This window comes from Melitaea cinxia, chromosome 13, assembly GCF_905220565.1.
Source record: "Melitaea cinxia chromosome 13, ilMelCinx1.1, whole genome shotgun sequence".
Taxonomy (NCBI): Eukaryota; Metazoa; Arthropoda; class Insecta; order Lepidoptera; family Nymphalidae; genus Melitaea; species Melitaea cinxia.
The window spans coordinates 16,856,052-16,871,605 of record NC_059406.1 but is presented as its reverse complement, the minus strand read 5'-3'; positions in this window follow the sequence as shown (position 1 = coordinate 16,871,605).

Below are 15,554 nucleotides of genomic sequence, written 5' to 3'. Positions count from 1 at the left end.
TAGGAATCGCTTCTTGGCGTCTTCATTCTGAACATTCGTACGTGTAATTATTATATCGACGGTAAAATATATAGGTACTGATGTTGTAAGGGATAAGAAGATTTGTTGCTGTGGTAATTAAAATTAAAATTAAAAACAGTTTTATTAAAATTATATTATTACATTTATAAGTGTTACTTAGTTGTAAGTTTAGTTCTAAGTTTTGTGTGCCTAACAAGTAGATTATTATTAAAATGTATTTAGTTTATACTTTGTAATTATACTAACACTAGACTATAAGAAAAATTGTTACTAACACTATATGGGCTAGTCCCGAAATGAATATATTATTATTATTATTATAATTATTCGAATCGTTTTCTTACAAATTAAAATTGTAATTATCGTTAAAAGCTAAGCTACTATTCGTTAGTATTCATGTAGTTCTTATATTAAACTAGCTGTGCACACGACTTCGTCCGCGTGGGATTTAACAAAAAAGTTATTGTTCAGTTCGCACAGTTATAAAATAAATAAATTTCTAAAACAAAAGTAATAGACTAAGTTAATTTTTATTACATCAGATCGATCCAGCCGTTTCAGAGATTATCCAGAACAAACAGACAGACTTACAGACAGATAAAAATTGTAATAAAATGTTTTTATGATATATGTACCGTGTATACATCCATATGCATTTAGTTAAAAGCTGTTATTTTAATATCACAAACAGACACTCCAATTTTATTTATTTGTATAGATTGCAATCATGTTTACTAATATTGAAGAGAGGATCGAAAGGATTTGTTATTTTCATTATTTTTTATGTGTAATAACGCATAACTTTTTACTGGGTGTCCCGATTTTTTGATCAATAAGCGCCAACTTATAGTGTGGTCCAATTATTCGATATCAAATATTTGATCGATTCCGAACGAGTACTTTGTATGTTATTTCTCATAATGTATGTTAATTTATTATACTGGCTCTTACCAAGTGATGTACCCAGATAGCTTAAACAGAAAATAAAACTGGCCAACTGCGAGTCGGACTCGCGCACGGAGGGTTCCGTACCATTGACTAGGTAAAATATTTACGCAAATTTCTTTGTATAAATATTTATTTAATTTTAATTTTATTATTTATTGTTAAAGTAAAATTATAACTGAGTATTCTGTAAATATTTCAAGTACCTGTTGCTTTTATTGATATCGACCAAAAAAGGCCAAAAGGATCGCATTTGTTGCATGGGAGCCCCCCTCAAATATGTATTTTATTTTGTTTTTAGTATTTGTAGATACAGCCTGATGACAGACAAATGGACGGACGGATAGCCTTAACAATAGTGTCCCGTTTCTACCCTTTGGGTACGGAACCCTCAAAATGGATAAAGACACCCTAACCACCACCTATTCTCGTGCCTACACAAATACACAACAATCACTTAACATTCATTCATAAAGATACAATCCTTGCAATAATATCAATGTCACCCTCAGATAACACTTGGCAATGCTCGCATTGAAGTCATTCTCAAAGTAATTGTCTGGTATGTATTTTGTTTCATCCAGAGGGTGTGTATTTTTATATTCCTCATATTCATCCTCGTGTTCCTCTCGTGGGTTATTGAAAAGTAATTTCATTCCGTTCGTGTTCACCTTCCCTCTCGCGTCAGACTCGAGGGTCATTGTTTTAGACGCTATTATACATTTCGAATTAAAATATAATTTTAAAATGAAATCATTTGAATAAAATATAAACGTGTTTTAAATTAATATATATTCAAATTGTATCATTTATATCATTTATCAAATTACTTTATTGGGATTCGTTTCAACGGTAGACGGAAAGGGTATCAATGGACTCCGTCCCTTTGTCTTTTACAGTTCATACATATTACATTATTTATCTTTAGAACTGTAATAAGTGAGATTTTTACTGTGTATAGACCGTATCTAAGCTACTATGCTTTGGGCTTTAACAAATCATTAAAGTGTTTTAATTTTTAACTAAAATCTACTAACAAGTAAAAAGTTATTCATTAAAGAAAAAAAAACACTCTTTAGTGACACGTCTTTCTTAGTAGTTTTCTTATGGGGATCCAGTTGCATTGGGTTTTTTTTTTTTACTTCTTGTCTTTAGCAACTTAATGATTTTGTTACAGATGAGAGCCGAATGATATAGCTGAATATTTATTTGATAAATAGATAGAAATAATACATGTATAAATATGCAAATACAAATATTACACCCAGACTCAGGTGGAAATCGAACCCGCAACCCGCGGAACAAAAAGCAGGGCCACTACAAACTTCGCCAACGGGCTCAATTAGTCTATTTTGATTCATTCTTAAGGGATAAAGAGGTCTTATAGCAACTAATGTATTAATGTGTGTAAATGTACTGTGTGGCTACGGTACTAAAGAATATAGCCACCCCCTCTCTTCCCGTGGGTGTCGTAAGAGGAGACTAAGGGATAACACAGTTCCGCTACCACCTTGGAACTTAAAAAGCCGACCGATGGCGGGATAACCATCCAACTGCTGGCTTTGAAATACACAGGCCGAAGACGGGCAGCAGCGTCTTCAGTGCGACAAAGCCAGTACTGCGGTCACCAACCCGCCTGCCCAGCGTGGTGACTGTGGGCAAAACACACGAGTTCACGTTATTTTTGGCGTAAACTTGTGGAGGCCTATGTCCAGCAGTGGACTGTATAGGCTGTAATGATGATAGCAACTAATGGGTTTTAACGTAGAAATAGACGACCGTGTGTTAATGTTATAAGATACATATTTAATTATTTATTGTTTATGTAATGTTTAATTATATAATATCTATAAATTTCAAATTAATATAATATTTTAAAAATATAATAATAATTTTTAAATTAATATAATATTATTTTTTAATTTAATATAATATATTTAAATATTATTAAAAATAAAAAAAACCTCGCACCTCTAAACGATACCGTATAAGTATTTAAATTAATTAAGATATTAACGTTAAATAATAAAAGATTATAAAACAAAATCTCATAAACTAATCTCCTGTAAATAAAGCACGTCACAAAGTCCTAAGGCTTCATCAAACAGATCCCTTTCTGGAATGTAATAATGCCCTTTATACCGCTGTGTGTCATGAATCCCCATCGCTGGACATCTGTCCTGCTCAACGCCATATGTCAAAAAGGGACAGAAGGAGAAGCCAAAGAAATAATAGATATAAATGAGTGGATTAATAGAACAATGTGCGAAGCCTCGCTTTAATTCGATACGGGAACTGATTTATTTATTGACTAGCCGTGGCGTGTGGTCTTGCCGGAGGGTAAATATATTTCCCATGTCCCGGTCGAATAAATTTTCGATGGCATTAGCGATTAGTTTATTCAGTTAGAATATTTTATAAGTAGTCGCTGGCTTGAGAATGTTGCGCTGGCAAACGTTTGTATAGGTCACGCTGATGTCTGCTGTGATCCTGTTGTTTGTGCTTGTGTATTGTCTGTGGACTTTCCGGAAGACAAAATCCTAATGGGGGCTGTTGGGTGTCGATCGTGTACATTTCTTTATAATTTGTTACAATATTACGGCCGTGGCGAGCGGACGTTTCCTAATTAATTTCACTTTGTATTGTTCTGTTTGATTGATTTTTAACTTCATTGTATTTTATTAATTTAATGTTTAATTGTTATTCGAATTATTTGTTTTGTCTTAAATATAAGTATCGTGTAATTTTGATTTATTTTTAACTCTCCTCCTTCCGATCGATAGAATAACTGGTTGGTGCAAATTGCAACAACATCGAGAATGTAAATTCGTTGAAATATCTGTAAATAATTATTATGGCAAAACGACGAATCAGTATTTGGTACCTAAAATATTTAATAACATAGTTTGGCTTCGAAAATTAAATTGTGATAAAAATAAGTAAGTTGGCTGTAAAAAATAGATTGAAAAATTAATTACTGGCCGAGTTCGCAAAAAGCATTGATTTTTAATTTTGTAAGTTTAATTAAGTTTTTTATTTTTAAAATTGTTTTATTATGTTAAATATGTTAGATTAATTTATGATATATATAGATTATTTTATAATAAAAAAATAGATTGCTTTCTACTCCGAGAGTTGTGATTTCAATTACCGTCCTGAGTCTAAGTGTATTATAATATATATTATTAATATGTACATTCTTAACAAAATAAAAATATTTACACGCGAGTATATATGTTAGGAGGCTGTCACCTGTATACACATTAAGTTGCCAAGAACTTGGAAAACTGATGTTATAAATCACGAGTGTACACAAGGTGAGGGTGGCGTTATTGTATTGTAAAAGTTTATCAATTTTCACGTCGATGAGAACGTCTTTCCTCTTTTATACAGCAGGGTTGAAGCTTAGTCCGCAACGCTCTATACCAGATAGGCCAGGGTTCATCAAGACATACGGCTTTCCTTTCATAAATATCAACTATCAACTTTAGTAGCTTAAAGTTTTTGTTGTGATTTTAACAGTTATAATTTCAGCCACTATATAACATTTGAATATTATAATATGAGAAACTCTTTTTCTTTATTCATGATAAAACAGTAACAGACCAAAATTGTGTCTAAGAAATATTTGGCATGGAGAGCTTTGTGTGGTCGAAATAAAATGTCAAACATATATTTTTATATTCATTTACTAGCTGCTGCCCGCGACGTCGTTTGCGTGAACGCTATACAGCACCAAAAATACCTACGATTATACCTTTTAAAATAACATTCATTTACCCGTTTCTTCTTTACATTTCATATCTACAGAAAAATCTCATAGATGGCGCTGCTTTAAAATTGTCTTGTCTACTTATATTCATTTAATTATGTTTATCGGCTTAGTTACTTATATTGCGTGATTTTTATAGTGTGAAGCTAGCTTATATAGCATGGTTATTAACATAATAACAACAACATTCAAATATGCGTCGTTAGATTACACGTTGTTACAGAATGCGTTGAGGAAATAAAGGTCACTGCTCGTTCCCGGTAGGTGATAGCATGATAATATGTAGCCTATAACTTGACCCGACTTCTTAATAATATTCGTGCCAAATTTGAAGTAAATCCATGCAGTACTTTTTGAGTTTATCCCGAATATACATACAGACAAACAGACAAAAATTCTAAAAACTATATTTTTGGCTTCAGTATCAATTGTAGATCACACCCCAAGCATTCTTTTAAAAATATATTCAGTGTACAGTTGTGACTTTCCTACCATTTTATTATATGTATAGATCTACCATGGTAAAACTAGTAACTAAATTTAAATAAATGCTATGATTTTAGTTATAATATACCATGGAATATAACTTATAAGATACTGGGGTATTGGGATAAAGATCCCAAAATTCAACATAAACTCGAGACAAGGGACAAAATTTAAAATGTGTATGCAGTCGTAAATCCGAAACGCGTTGTTTGATTGTATTCGGTCTTTGCTGCATAAGCTACGGTAATCGCTTACCATCAGACGAGCCGTGCGCTTGTTTGCCGTTCTATTTGTATATAAAAAAGATTATTCTGAAAATTTTTCCAAAGGTTTAATAATCAAAAACTAAATACATCGATAATAACTTGTCACCAAGAACAAACGAAACTTTACAGCTGGTACACGGGTTAATGATATGGATGTCATTACGAGCAAACTCGCACATATATTTAGCTATTTAAACTACTTATTACATTACTAAAAATTATGTGTTAACATAAATATGTATTTTTTCCCTTTTAATTTGATTATTTGTACTAAGATAATTAGGTCATGGCCCGTCGGACCGAGCGGCGTTTTCATCCACAGATACATAAAAGGGATGCAGGGGGTGCGAACTCCAACTGAACCGGAAATGCGGGCACGCAGAGCTAGATATAGATAAATTCATATCTGTCTGATAACAACTTTCCTCGGTCACGTTTTCGAAAGTTTATCTTAGCATACTTAGTGTTACGTGTGCATGTGATGTCTGCAGTGATTGTGGTTGGTTGTCTCTTATCATAGTATAGGATTTGAACTATGTAGACGACAAAAATTCAAGTCATATCATCAATGGCGATCTCTATAATCCCTTATAATTAAATTATGTCGTGACTAGCACACCCAAACTCGAGACAAGACTTGAACAAACATACGGAGCAGAAAGCAAGGTCACTTTAAGCTGCGCCAATGGGCTAGTCTAAAAATATTGACACTGTATGGGATTATAAAAAAGTTATAACTATAATGATGCGGGTATTGAATCGGTCATACATATAAGCACACGTGATGACATAAAAACATAAATTAAAAAAGAGACAGCTATGACTTGTCTTAAAAGTAATATTTAATGAATTGATGATTCTGCGAAGGACGTTAATATGACTAGGTTAGTATGGTAATATAAAAATAATGAACGTTTTGATCAATTGATTTAACCAACTAAAAGGAAAAATACATGTTACTTGAAACTAAAACCACTATTAAAACTAAATAGGGTCTTAAACAACTTTTAATAGGATACTTGACTAGGTACGTGAAGGGGCGTATGCAAACTTCTTCAGACTAATATTCCATCATCTAGTATATCCATATCTAATATTTTCTCAATCCGAACCAGTAGTTCCTGAAATTAGCGCGCTTAAACAAACAAACTTTTCATACATACACATCAGCCTATCGCGGTTCACTGCTGGACATAGGCCTCCACAAGTTCGCGCCAAAAATGACGTAAATTCATCTGTTTTGACCATAGTCACCACGCTGGGCTGGCGGGTTGGCACCGCAGGGCTGGCTTTGTCGCACCGAAGATGCTGCTGCACGTCTTCGGTCTGTGTATTTCAAAGCCAGCAGTTGGATGGTTATCCCACCATCGGTCGGCTTTTTAAGTTCCAAGGTGGTAGTGGAACTGTGTTATCCCTTAGTCGTCTCTTACGACACCCACGGGAAGAGAGGGGTAAATAATAATAATATTAATATTCGTATAAATACTTTGATGTGATCAAAAATGTACTCTTTATCAAAATTATTTATTATTTTACCAACTAAAAAGTTTAAACCAGATTCTTAAAATAATTTCTAACAATAGGAATATTTGTGTCAAGGACATTATGCAAGGCGCGGAATATTGCTTTTGTCTCTTCATCCGTAAGATCAAAGACGTTTCTCGTGAACCAGATATTCTGAGCACATTATAAAATACCTTAGATTTAGACTAGCAGTACATGTTATTACTACCTAACATATTCTTGAATATCCACCAACCCGCAGCGGATAGCGTGGATTAAGCTCCAAACCCTCTCCTAAATTGAGAAAGCTAATGCCCAGCAGTGGGATGTCACAGGCTGAATCAATTAATTAATCATATCAGGTAACATTATATATTTTATTTGTTTGTCTAGTTTTTAATGAACAAAAATGTTTCACCAATGAATTTTGTAAAAGAAAAGTATTTGTTAGTAATATTGAACCAAACAAATCAGAAAACAATATTACGTCCTATCTATAAGCTATTTTTAGCTAAGACTGTATGACAGTATTCTCCAATTGAATACCTCTATCTACATATAAAATATGAAGAAAAACTAAACATTTTTGAATATCATATCAAAAATTGACCGCTCCAGCGGGGTTCGAACCCGCGTCTCCGACGTACCGTGTCGGCGCTCTAGCCAATTAAGCTATGGAACGATGCACCCGCTCGAGCGAAATTTTCGATATGATAACTTTTTATTTCGGTTTAAGCGAACCGTGGCGCCGTCTATAGTGAGCTCTTTACAGAAACCCGTAACTATTCAAAGTTTCATATTACAATGAAAATCTTTGACAGGAGACGACACCGTGCTATTTTTAATATCTAAGATTTTTATTTTTGTGTTACCCACATTAGGAATTCTAAACATTTTTGAATATCATATCAAAAATTGACCGCTCCAGCGGTCGGAGACGCGGGTTCGAACCCCGCTGGAGCGGTCAATTTTTGATATGATATTCAAAAATGTTTAGAATTCCTAATGTGGGTAACACAAAAATAAAAATCTTAGATATGAAGAAAAACTGTCATTAAATTTGCTTACGAAAATTGATCTAATTAGTTTCAGCAATGTAGCCATAACTCCTGAGAAACCTTCCTTTAACAGTATATATCCGTCGTAATAAATAATAAATAATTACACCCCTCACACTTAACGCTTCCCACTAGCTCTTAAGATTCTAAGCAACTTTACTCCCGTGTCGAGGGTCCAAAAAGATACACAATATTCAAACCCCCAAAACTACGACAAAGATCTGTACGACCATTACAAATATACGTCATGTGCGGGGATCGATCCCGCTTCCACCAGCAAATGAGCCATGAGCCAGAGATATGACCACTACGCCAAGGTGTCATTAAAATAATGTAATCACACGCTGATTAAAAATGATTAATTTATGATAAACATGATCAAATTATTGCAATTAAAGCCATTTGTTAATTACATGACAAACATTTGTATTGGCTATACAGGTGTTTGCCGTGGTCCGGGTTTTGTGTAGTCCTTATGGGTCTCCCTACCGTGCCTCGGAAAGCACGTTAAGCCGTCGGTCCCGGTTGTTATCATGTACACCTGATAGCGATCGTTACTCATAGTAGGGAATATATCCACCAACCCGCATTGGATCAGCGTGGTGGATTAAGCTCTGATCCTTCTCCTACGTGGGGAAAGAGGCCTATGCCCAGTAGTTGGATATTACAGGCTGAAGCGTTAATCACTAATTTAATTTCTGCAGGATTCGGACACAATTATCGTAACTAAGCCACAATGTTAAGCGTGAGTTACTATTAGATAATACAAATTACTTTGATAATGTATATTAATGGTATAATCAATATTTGATTTTGTGAAATTTGACCAACAATTTTTAGATCCGAAAATGGGAATTAGTTAATTTATAAACAAATCAATGGCACTGAGCAATGTTGTATTAAATACAGTATTTTTATTATGAGTAATTGCGAAGTTTCTTGTTGGATCTGCTCTGAAAAAATTATATTCTGAATCGGTGGTAGCTTCACTTAACGACAATAAAAATTTTAATTTGTATCATTACGATTTGAAGGTGCTTAGAACCTCTTTGAATAAAGTTATCTTTGACTTTGATTTTGTGTTTAGCGTTGTTTTAATCACTATATCAAGAAATAGAAATTCATTAAAAGCGCCAATGGGTTTTAAATATGTTTTCGAGTAATGATAAGACCAGATCTTAGCAAATTAATTTAAATTTGTTTTACATGAACTTACAACCGATTTGAAATGTATATTCTGCTCTGCAGTTAGTCTAATCACCATTAGCATATGTCCACTGTACGTATACTGATAGAAAATATACTCGAGATCGCTCTTGCGTAGTGGTGCGAGTACCGTATATACGCTCATTCACTGTTTGATTCCCACTCGGGATGGTTATCTATATCAGTGAGAATATTTCGGTCCAGTCTAGATGTCTGTCCTACCGATAACCGTACCTCGAAGAGCACGTTAAGCTGTCTGCTTGGTTGTTATCATACTCGTAATAATCTCATAGCAATCGTTACTCATAGTAGAGAATATATCCGCAGTGGACCATCGTGGTGGATTAGGCTCTGGTCCTTCTTACGGTGAAACAGGTCTATGCCCAGCAGTGGGATGTTACAGGCTAAATTGACACTAAATAATTAGTATAGATAGCACGTAAAACGTACCGAAGAAGAAATCCGAAAAAAAAGGGTATTTAACCAATCAATGGTTAAATAGGTTCTGATATCACGTCGTTACTCATATTTGTATCGGAGCGAGGTCTCGGAGGTCACAACACAATGTGAGGTGTAAGCCTCCCGTACACTAGAGGCGACATTACTATAACAATAAATCACACGCACACTTCATTACGGGTTTATGTTATTACGAGCTATTAGGAGTATTGTACGTCCGACCGACAATCTGTCATACATGCTATATTACTGTTGAGAGTGCTTTTATAATAAGAGATACGATATCGTTTCTTGATAGAATGTCGTACGTTCAGTAGTTTTTGAGTTAACCTTACTCTCAACAGACACTCAAATTTGAAAAAATCTCGAACGTAATAAAATTCAAAACCTAGAAAAAAAGGTTTCTAAAGTTGCAGTAAAGTACCGATGTATGTTTTAAAGCAAAAAAAAAATCAAAATATGGAATAACAAAAGCATGGGCATTATAAGCCTGTGGATATATCACTTACATAAAAAAATAAAAAATGAAAATTGAAAAGTTTGCCTTTGTAACTTTACTATTGATATGATTAGAAATACAAGGCTAAGGTCTCAATATAAACATCGTAGTTGAAGATTATAAAAGCACTCGAACGAAATACTTTGTACAATCGACAGCCTACGCCTAAAGGTAGAAATGTTAGTTATTACGATTCGTAACTCCATATCAAGGTCAAAAGTCGAAAAACACTATTATAGTTTTAATTGAATGAATAAATCGTTGATTTTGTTGTAAATTTTTTGTAAATTTAAATTTAATATAATCAAATAATAAGTTTATTTTAATTTTTGAAAATAAAAAAAAAATTGTACGATTAGAGGAAGATGTACAAAGGCGGTCTTATCGCTAAAAGACCGGTTTCGTCCAGACAACTTTCGGGTACGGTAGTACAAGGCATAGTAAAACGCTTAGGAAGTGTACGAACAACTGTTATATAAATTAGAATAAATTACAATACAATATAAAATTATAAATAATATCATATATATTTCACTAAATTATTTTTTGTTCATTGTAATCACTCTTGTTGTAGAGATAAAGAAAAAAAGCAGTAAAAGTGAAAAGTGTGATACTGTTCACACCTAAACAAACAATACTAATTACCATGAAATTATAAATAAGACGCAAATACATAGTACACTACATTTTTCCTTATTTCCAATCGTAAGAATAGTTAAGAAAACTAATATTTTCTTTATTTGTAATCGTAATTAAAATTTACCAATTGGTTATATAACCTTAAAATATTGTAATTGTTAGTTTCAAGAAAATGAAGAAAGGTCTAAAATAATTCTTACTTACTCCTCACGAGGTCTTCACTAAAAACGTAATTCTCAATAAATTTTAAATATGAAGTACACAAGCGTAGAAAATTGCCCTCTTAGTTGACGCCGTCGGTAATGGCGTATCTTTCGTGATTTATTTTATTGCTTTTCTCTTCGAAATTGTTTCTTTTACGTTGATTTTTCTTTTATAAAAACTAGTCGTAAAAGTCTGCTTCGTAATTCAAACTTATACGACTACAAAAATTTGACGAAGAGAAAGAGAAAGAGTGAGAATGAGAACAAAGAAATAATAAATAAATACATTGTTAAGCAGAGAAAGAAAATTTGATATTCATCTAACCTAAAAATAGCATTTGATTATATAAAGTTATGTTATAAGCTGGCTGTACACAAAAAGATGAATATTGTATAATATATGTTGACAAGGACCGATAAACTGTCACGGAGTTTGGCATATTATGAAATTGTAAATAATTTGGTCCGATAAAGAATTTATTACTATTACTAGCTGACCCGGCGAACTTCGTATCGCCTAACAGTGACTTTTAATTATTATCACAAATCTTTTGTATGGGAGTATAGAAAAGTGTTGTTTTTAGACTTTTTCAGGAAATTTAATTTTTTTTTTAATTTTTCTCTCCGTAAGAACCATCCTCGTACTTCAAGGAATATTTTAAAAAAAGAATTAGCGAAATCGGTCCAACCGTTCTCGAGTTTTGCGCTTAGCAACACATTCAGCGACTCATTTTTATATTATAGATTATTATTAAAAATATATCTATGTGCAATGGTCATAGTTTTATTACTAGCTAAAATCACTATTAAAACGTAATAAGAGTACAAAAATCAAACACAGGTCAAATCTAGCTACCTACAAATTAGTATTTTTTGTTGAAAAAGTAACACACATTCCATCTTAACAAACATTTGCGTTCATAATATAAGCAGAATAATCTCAACACCGACGCAAATAAATCAATAAATACAACATATACACGTAGCCACAATAATAATTATGAAAGCTTCAGTGGGTTTGAGAAGGTTTGAGAAAAAGTAACGCTCGGGTGCGAGAATCGTTCCCGGATTATTGGTGTTACCGTCTAACTTCAGTAATGAATTTTCTTGATGAAGCCACGTGCTGAGTTAATATTATGTTGTATTGGTACTTTCTCGACTAGAGCGAGTTGATTTAACTCAGTAACAACTCGGAATTAAGGAAACCTGTGAAGCTCTGTTAAAATCTGGAATAAATCTTGTAGTTTAATTAAGATTTATTGATTGTTTGAGCGTGATTGTCGGCTGACTGGAATTGAAATTGGAACTTATGGGGAAGCTAATTGATCTTAATTATATTCAAGATACTTTTAGATGATAAGAAAATGTTAGTGTCACATTTCAGTCAATCCAGATTCCGTCTGTATTTCCAGAAAATTATAACCTGGGGATCTTTAAGTCGCGAGTGAATAGGTTACTTCTAGGTAAGCGTGCTCCATCTTAGACCGCATTTTCACTTATCATCAGGTGAAATAGTGGTCAAACGCAAGCCTATCATTGTATAAAAAAAAAAAAAATCCAATATTGACTCTGTAACTTATGTAGTAACACACATTAAATAATACTGTTTTCAAGCAGCACTGTGTTCCTGTTGGTGAGTAAGGTGACCAGAGCTCCTGGGGGAATTGAGAATACGGTCGGTGACGTGCTTGCGATGCTTTTCGTGTTGCAGACGTCTATAAGCTTCAATAATTGTTTACCATCAGGTGAGCCGTACGCTTGTTTGCAGATCTGGTTATGTTTTATAGTGATCGATTAGCTAATTCTTTGCTATTAATAAATCAAGCACTAGTTATATTATTAATCAAACTATATTCATATATAGGCATTAAACTTGACTAACACGACATATTAAAGATATTAATAACTCTAAATGCCAGTGTACTATAGTTTACGAGCTCGCTGACGGGTCTTGCGTCAACAAAGTGGCTTTATCTCACATTCTGCACTTAATGAGGACGCAAATATGTGACGGAGGAAGTTTTAATATTGCAATATATCACGAAATAGCTCCGAGGCTGTTTGCGGTGTCGAAATATTTCCTTATAACTGTTTTCTTCGAGTTTTTGTATCATTCATTGATTTCATGTTTCTTTGTTTCTTAATTATAGGTAATGTTTTATCTTTTTGTTTTTGATTGCGTTTCAGATCTCATTAAATTTAAACAATGACATTAGTTTGTCACATGTGCTCTCCAATGAACGGTAGGTGTACTTATCATCTAGGAATTATTCTTTACAAAACATAAAGTAGGGCTACTGCAAATTCCACCACTCGTCAGTCAATACTTATTATCACCTTTGAAAAGAGTTACTGCGGAGTTTTTAATGTTTTTACCGCAAAATCACATTCCGAGTAGGTGTAGTATCATATTAAAAATAACGATTTTTTAAAGATTAGTATAATTACATTATTGTAATGTTGTTAATAGTACCGTTTCAGGATATTGTTTTCTAATGTTTACGCGAATTTTACTCATTTAATAAAACACTTTTTTCGGATTTTATCGCGGTTTATTGTTAACTTTTGATTCCCGACGTTTCGGATACTTTACAGCAACCATGGTCACGGGAGGACTCCGTTTCAGGATATTTGAATGAAGAGATTTTGTTTACAGTTCCAAGTAATTTACTCAATTCTATATTTATGTAAATATTAAACACATAACGTTTTTTAATTATTTGAAATGTATAAATAAAACAAATTTTAATATAAATACACTTAATTATTATTCTATTAAATATCTAAAAAATAATTGTGTTTGCTCGCAAACGAAAAAAAAAAACCGACTTCAATTACATCGACGAGTTATACAACGTAGATCGACGAAAAAATAGTCAAGTAACTACGCGTTATCAAATATTACTCAAAAAGTAGTTATCAGATCTCAATTAAATTTATATGTGACCACATGACAAACATCAGCTTTCGATTAAATTAAAATTTATTAAAATCGGTACACCCAGTAAAAAGTTATTGCGGATTTTCGAGAGTTTCTCTCGATTTCTCTGAGATCCCATCATCAGATCCTGGTTTCCTTATCATGGTACCAAACTAGGGATATCCCCTTTCAAACAAAAAAAGAATTATCAAAATCGGTACACCCAGTAAAAAGTTATTGCGGATTTTCAAGAGTTTCCCTCGATTTCTCTAAGATTTCATCATCAGATCCTGATTTCCTTATCATGGTACTAAACTAGGGATATCTCTTTTCCAACAAAAAAAGAATTATCAAAATCGGTACATCCAGTAGAAAGTTATGCGATATAATACAACGTAGGTCGACGAAAAAAGCGTCAAGTAAAAACGCATTATTAGATGTAACTCGAAAAGTAGTTGTAAGATCTCAAATAAATTTAAATAGGACCAATTGACACACCACCACCTTTCGATTAAAAAAAAAATGTCGAAATCGGTCCACACGGTCAAAAGTTCTGATGTAACATACATAAATAAAAAAAAAAAATACAGTCGAATTGAGAACCTCCTCCTTTTTTGGAAGTTGATTAAAAATAACAAACGCCTCATGAAATATGATCTAAAACCGTATTACTTATATAAAATTCATCATCAGAATTCACAATTATATAAAAAAAAGAATTGTTTTTTTTTCTGAAACCACGATGCAAGTGAAAATTCAGTGAATAAAAACATTTACATTAATACACAGATCAAAACACAAAAATACCGCGGAATACTTGAACTAATAAGTGGGAATATAAATGCTACACGGTCTGCCATGCGCCTTTCATTGTATCCCCACTCCGCGGCCTGCTGTCGACGTCACACGGTGCGACATGCTGCATGTGATAGATGAACGAAAAATTTTGGGGCGATACAATAAAAGTTTTACTTTAATAATATAATCGAGACAACGCATCCTCTGTGGTAACATAACATTCTCTTGGTACATAAGAACTAACAATTCACTCAAATCCCTTGAACATTGAAAGGTCTAAAATAATTTAGGCAATGACTGTTGAATTCAGCCTAATTTTCCACTGCTGGAGTAAGGCTTTTTTTCTCCATTACAATAATTAAAAAACTGCATTTTAAAATCAATATTGTTTGATTTCCACTGCAGCACAAAATCAAAGATTTCACTACTCAACTTGGCTAAAAAATCACTTTAGAATTGTCATCATTATCATTGGCCTTGTCCGTCTATTGCAGACGATTCAGACAGACGCTGTGTCCCCTAGAACACTCTTCAGGAAAACGCAGAGTTGTCTAAGCTCTGCGCCATCCTCTCGACCTCACTGGCTAGGCCCTCAGGAACGACGAGTCGATACGTGTGGAGCCAGTTCGGCTGCAGGAGTCTTTCGCATTTTAGAGCTATGCCACGAATGCTTGACAGCGACCCCATTCCGGGTTTCAAATGAAGTTCTCCTTCTCCAGGACCCTGATGATTTTGAGCCAGGTGTATCCCTCGGTCGCCTTTTACGACCCCCACGGGAA